Source organism: Meriones unguiculatus, chromosome 19 (assembly GCF_030254825.1).
Source record: "Meriones unguiculatus strain TT.TT164.6M chromosome 19, Bangor_MerUng_6.1, whole genome shotgun sequence".
Taxonomy (NCBI): domain Eukaryota; kingdom Metazoa; phylum Chordata; class Mammalia; order Rodentia; family Muridae; genus Meriones; species Meriones unguiculatus.
In genome coordinates, this window is record NC_083366.1 from 49,479,657 (window position 1) to 49,485,192 (window position 5,536).

A 5,536-nucleotide genomic window follows, 5' to 3' on the forward strand; every position below is an offset into this window, starting at 1 on the left:
TAGCAACATGGGATTTCCTGTGTTCCAGAGGCCTGAAGGCTTTTTCCCTTCAGAACCCACTTCTCTCTCTCTACCTCTCTCTATGTCTCTCTCTCTGCGTATGTGTGTACTTGCGTGTGTGATGTGACTGTGGTGTGGTGCTAGTTACTCCCTTTATATAGCTCTCAAGTAAAGGACTGCATGTTTCGCCACCTTTCATTTGAACCTACAGGGAATTACATAACAGTCCAACTATATTTCATGTGTCTCCTTGGCTCCCAACTCTGAAGGTATTTGCATTTGGGACACAGGGCAAGCCTGGCAGTCAGATGGAAGCCACGTTCTCACATGGATTCTGAATGTGATAGTCAGGCTACAAACCACACAGACTGTGCAGAGACACACCTTAACCCCTTACTACTGTTGTTTTGGACGTGAAATGTTCCTCAAGGGTCCATGTGTTAAAGGCTCAAACAACACCCTTATGGGAGGTATTGAAACGTTTAGGAGGTGGGACCTAAGAGCAAAGTTAGGTATGTGGGGCATGGCTTGAAATGATGCCCTTTTCACTCTGTGCTCTCTCGCTCTCTTTCTCTCTCTCTCTCCTCCCTCCCTCCTTTATCTCTCCCCACCAGCTCCTTGCTATGATCTGAGCTGCTTCCTCTACCTTGTATTCCTGCCATGATTCTGTGCCCCATCACGAGTCGAGAGGAACAAAATGAGCTGATCGTAGACTGATACCTCTAAAGCCATGATCCAGAGTAAACCTTTCCTCTTTATAAGGCGATTGCATTTCATCACAGTGATAGAATGCCGATTAATGCACTTATTCCAGTTAGCCCAGCCTTCAAAATCCAAGGATCACATAAAAAGTATGAGTTTATTCCAGGAATATAAAATTGATGCAACGTGACAAAAATTACTGTCACATTTCTCTTTTACAGAATAAAAGCTCATAGTCATTTGGTCAACTTAATGGATGCCAAAATAGCTCTCTCATCCTAAAGAACCCTGTGGTTGACAGACACAAATAACAGGGGGCACTTATTTTACTTTAATTAATTAAGTAGAAGCTAAGGATTGAAGCCAATGTTCACACATACTAAGAATATGATTTTCCAAGGAGCTACACTCCCAGCTTTGGGCCTATTTTTTTCTGAATATTTTTTAATTTATTTTAATGTATTATAATTTATTCACTTTGTATCCCAGCTGTATCCCCCTCTCTTGTCCCCTCCCAATCCTGCCCTTCCTCCCTCTTCTCCTCCCATGCCCTTCCCTCAGTCCACTGATAAGGAAGGTCCTCTTCTCCTTCCCTCTGACCCTAGCCTATCAGGACAATACCCTGGCTGTATTGTCTTCCTCTGTGGCCTAGTAAGGCTGTTCCCCACTCAGGGGGAGGTGATCAAAGGGCCAGCCACTGAGTTATGTCAGAGATAGTCCCTGTTCCCCTTATTAGGGAACCTACTTGGAGAGTAAGCTGAGTAGGCCTCTTTTTGATAGTTTTTATGTTTTTTATCATCCAGGCAAAATAAAGTTCTTTACATATGAAATTTCATCTGCAACTCTTTTTCTCCCTCGCTCCCTCTCTTTCCTCTCCTTCCCTTCCTTCCTCCCTGCTTCTGTCCTCTCTCTTTCCCTTGGATACAGTTTAGCTAGTTTAAATTCTACATTCTCTTGCTTCAGGCTTCTAAATACTGAGATTACAAGCATTTGCTATCATACTCAGTTTAAAGCCACTGTTTAATATTTTAAATCGTTATAATTATATCACTGTTTTTAAATCTGTAGACAAGTTTGATACATTTTTCTCATTTAAAACATCCTTTCATCTTATAATCACTTGGAGATATTTTTAAAGATTTACTTTCATTTGTGTGTGTGTGTGTGTGTGTGTGTGTGTGTGTGTGTGTGTTCCTGCAGAGACCAGAAAGTGCATCAGATCCCATGCAGCTGGAGACACAGGCCATCATAAGTCCCCAGTGTGAGTACTGAAAACCAAACTGTGGTCTTCTGCAAAAACAGCATGTGCTTTCAACCACAGAGCCATGTCTTCAGCCCCTCACTTAAGGTGCTTTTTTGGAGTGCAAGGTTGACTGCATAATTCTCTTCAAATTTACAGCCATGAAATTACACACACAACCGTACTTCTAAGGAAAACACAATGAGTACAAATATCCTTCAAAACCTGACTGAAAAAGCTCAAGGCTAACAACAATGACAAAAAATTACTATCTGTTCCCCCAAATATCTGAACATAAGCCCTGACCTCCCTTTTTGAAAACATTTACTAAAATTGAATTAGAATTCTGACTCATTTCTTATTTCTTCATTCATGTAAGTGTGATCCCTTATTACACAACCATGCCTTTCTCAAAGACGAAAAACTTCCACAGACCTGTATCCCAGTCTCTGTAGAAAGATTGAGTTTAGACTTGATTATTTCACAGATGGCCTAATTATACTTTCAAATTCTTGTTTTCTATTTCTCCAACTTTTCTATCCCCTTTCTTCCCTCTCCTGTTAAAGCACTGAATCATCTGTACACAAAGTTGTGATTGCCTCATTCCAGATCCTCTTACTTATGACAGTTAGGAAAGTGTCTTCTTACAATTTTAATTGCTATCTAGCTTTGCCTTCAACACAGACACTGGAGAGCACCAATTGCAGAGCTATGAACAGTGGAGGGGAACCTGGGACTGGTTTCTAAGCCTCTGATTCATAACTGAACCTTAGTAACTGTGTGAAGACTGTGGTGTGTGCCTGGGGCCTGTGTGTCCTGCCTGTCATGGTCCCATCACACCTTTCCTCTGTGAGAAGGAACCAAAGTGAAGCCATTTTGAATAAAACTTCCATTTTTAATGGGGTGTCAAAAAAGTTTTAAATCCCAACACCTGCCTGGGTAACTGACATCCTGGCTGGCAAGTTGAGATACATGAATGCTGAACAAGTTGTCTCACCACAGATGAATAAGCCAACTTACCCTGCTCCAGAGCAGGATACATGTACCACAAAGAAATGTTTCTAGGAAATTCCCCTCTCCCTGAATTCTGATTGGTGGGGAAATGTAAATGTAACTTGGCATAAGGGATTGTGGCTTTTGTGATTTTTTTGGTACTTAGCTCTGTAACATTTGGACTGGCAACCGCAGTTCAGTTCTGTTCCGCCTCCCTGATCTATCGGTAGCAGCTGGATCACAATAAACTTTTTTTTTATGCGCTAACTTGGTGTTTGAGTTGTGCTGGTTCCAAGTGGACCCCGCAACACCTCTTTTCCACCATTGCCCATAACAGCAGGCTCCCGTAACGTACACGTCATGATGTAGCCAGTGATCTTTGTGAAACAAAGGTGTGGTTGCATTTGTCCTCACTTAAATAACCTATAGGGGGTTCCCCCTAGACTAAAAAAGGAAAAGAAATCCCAGTGAGAGAATTAATTTTATGAGTCAGTTTTGGGTAGTTTCAGCAGAGCACAGAAGGCTTTAGCGTAATGAATCTTGTTCTGTACGATGCCACAGTGTTGGACATGCATTGCCATACACTTGTTCAAACCCATAGGCGATCAGGAACATCAATGATAACAAATCATATTAGCCGTTTTGCATTCCCCTTTTGATTCATTTGGGACCCCAGCCCATGGAATGTTGCTGCCCACTGTGGCTGTGTTTGGTCATGCCAATTAACCCAATAAGGGTGTGACTCATGTCCTTGGTGATTTTAGAACCCACCAAGTTGAAAATATGAATCATCACACATGCGCCATGCTGTCGCAGTTGCTCTTAGGCTCCGCCTTCTCACTTGTGGTTTGGAGTCGCTCTTTGGGCTAAGAGAAGTTCAAGCTTGATGTACACCATGAGATTTGGAATTGCTCCATGGGCTTCAGTGTGGAAAGTAGATCAGCATGGTCCTGTGAAAGGGAGAAAGGCAGAGTCTCCTTGAAGGAATGCAGGTGAGATCAAGGCACACAGGATAATGAGGTGACACAGATTTGGATATCTTAGCTTTAGAATTAGAGAAGGGGCCCACAGTGGCTTCAAGACTGAAAATATCTATAGCTCACGGGACAAGTTGGAAATTCAATCAGGAGCAAAGGCTGGGATTGAGTCTGTGACTATGACTGAGTTTATTCAAGAAATAACAGAGTACAGCCTGGAAGTGGAGTGTTCTAGGAATGCAGAGTAGGATAAAGGAAGAGTATGGAAGGAAAGAAAGAGTGGAAAGGTCTCCCGTAAACACAGGAAGTGCCAAACTGAAGGACTAAATGTCATCACTGCTGAAAATAGAATGGGCCCGGGGCATATGTTTGAATGTGGCAAGGACTCTAATATACTAATATACTAATACTAACTGGGGACAGTTTTGGACTGGAACTCAAACTCCATGAAATAAAGAAAGAACCAGAAGGGAAATAAAGTCATGTTTTCAAGAAGCAACTGGAATAAAAGGATAAAATAAGATGGTCCCCCAGGAATCAGCAATGAAGGAAAATATCATAAGAATGGTCTCCAGGGCACTTGTTAATCTTAATCCCCTCTGAACTCTCTTGAGCTGAGCCTACATAGTCCAAATTGCTCTCAGCACCACTGTCTTTCATGGTCCTGCTAGGGTGACCTATTAAACCCCATTTACAGCATCTTACTGCTTTTTTAGTCTAAAGTCCACAAATCTTCCATATTTCTCTAAGGAACAGTGTGGCCAGTCTTATCACAGCAATACCCCAGTCTATGATAACAACATCTGTCTTAATTACAGTCCTATCGCTGTGAGGAGAACCAAGACAAAGATAACATATAGACAAAAAAATAAAAAAAAAAAAAAGATTTTAAGTTGGAAGCTTGCTTTCGTCCATGGTCATCAAAGTAAGAAGCCATGGCAGGAGGCAGGCTGGCATGGCGCTGGAGAAGTAGCTGAGAGTACATACCTGATCCATAAGCAGCAGGCAGGAAGAGAGAGTGACTGGGCCCAGCATGGATTTTTAAAATCTCAAAGCCCAACCTAAGTGGTACACCTCTTCCAACAATGCTATACCTACTCCAACAAACCACACCTCCTAATCCTTCACTAAGTATTCTATTGATTGAAATCTAAGCTTTCAAACATGTGAGAATACGAGGTCATTCCCATTCAGACCACCACTTATGGAAACATGCCCAAAAGAAGTTCATTCTGTTATAAAGACAAAAGAAAATACCAAAAAAAAAAGAAAAAAAGGACTGATCTCAACATCATTATATTAAGCAAGATGATCCAGTCTCAGAAAAACAAAAATATATTCTTTCTCATATGTTGATACTTACTTGAAATGTAAAGTGGTATGCATATAAATGGGTATAAATATAGGTAAAAACCTAAGGGGGGGACCAGAAAGGAGATAAAGAGGGGGATAAAAAGAGGTGCTGAGGAAGAGGGACCTCAAGAACATATGTAATGTGGAAGCATAAGAGAGAGTGGGAGACCATTGCAAGAAGAAGTCAGAGAAGTAGTGGGGATAGAGAAGAGCTGAATGTACTCAGACACATTTTCTTTGAAAACAGCATAATGCTAACCCCTGCATTGTA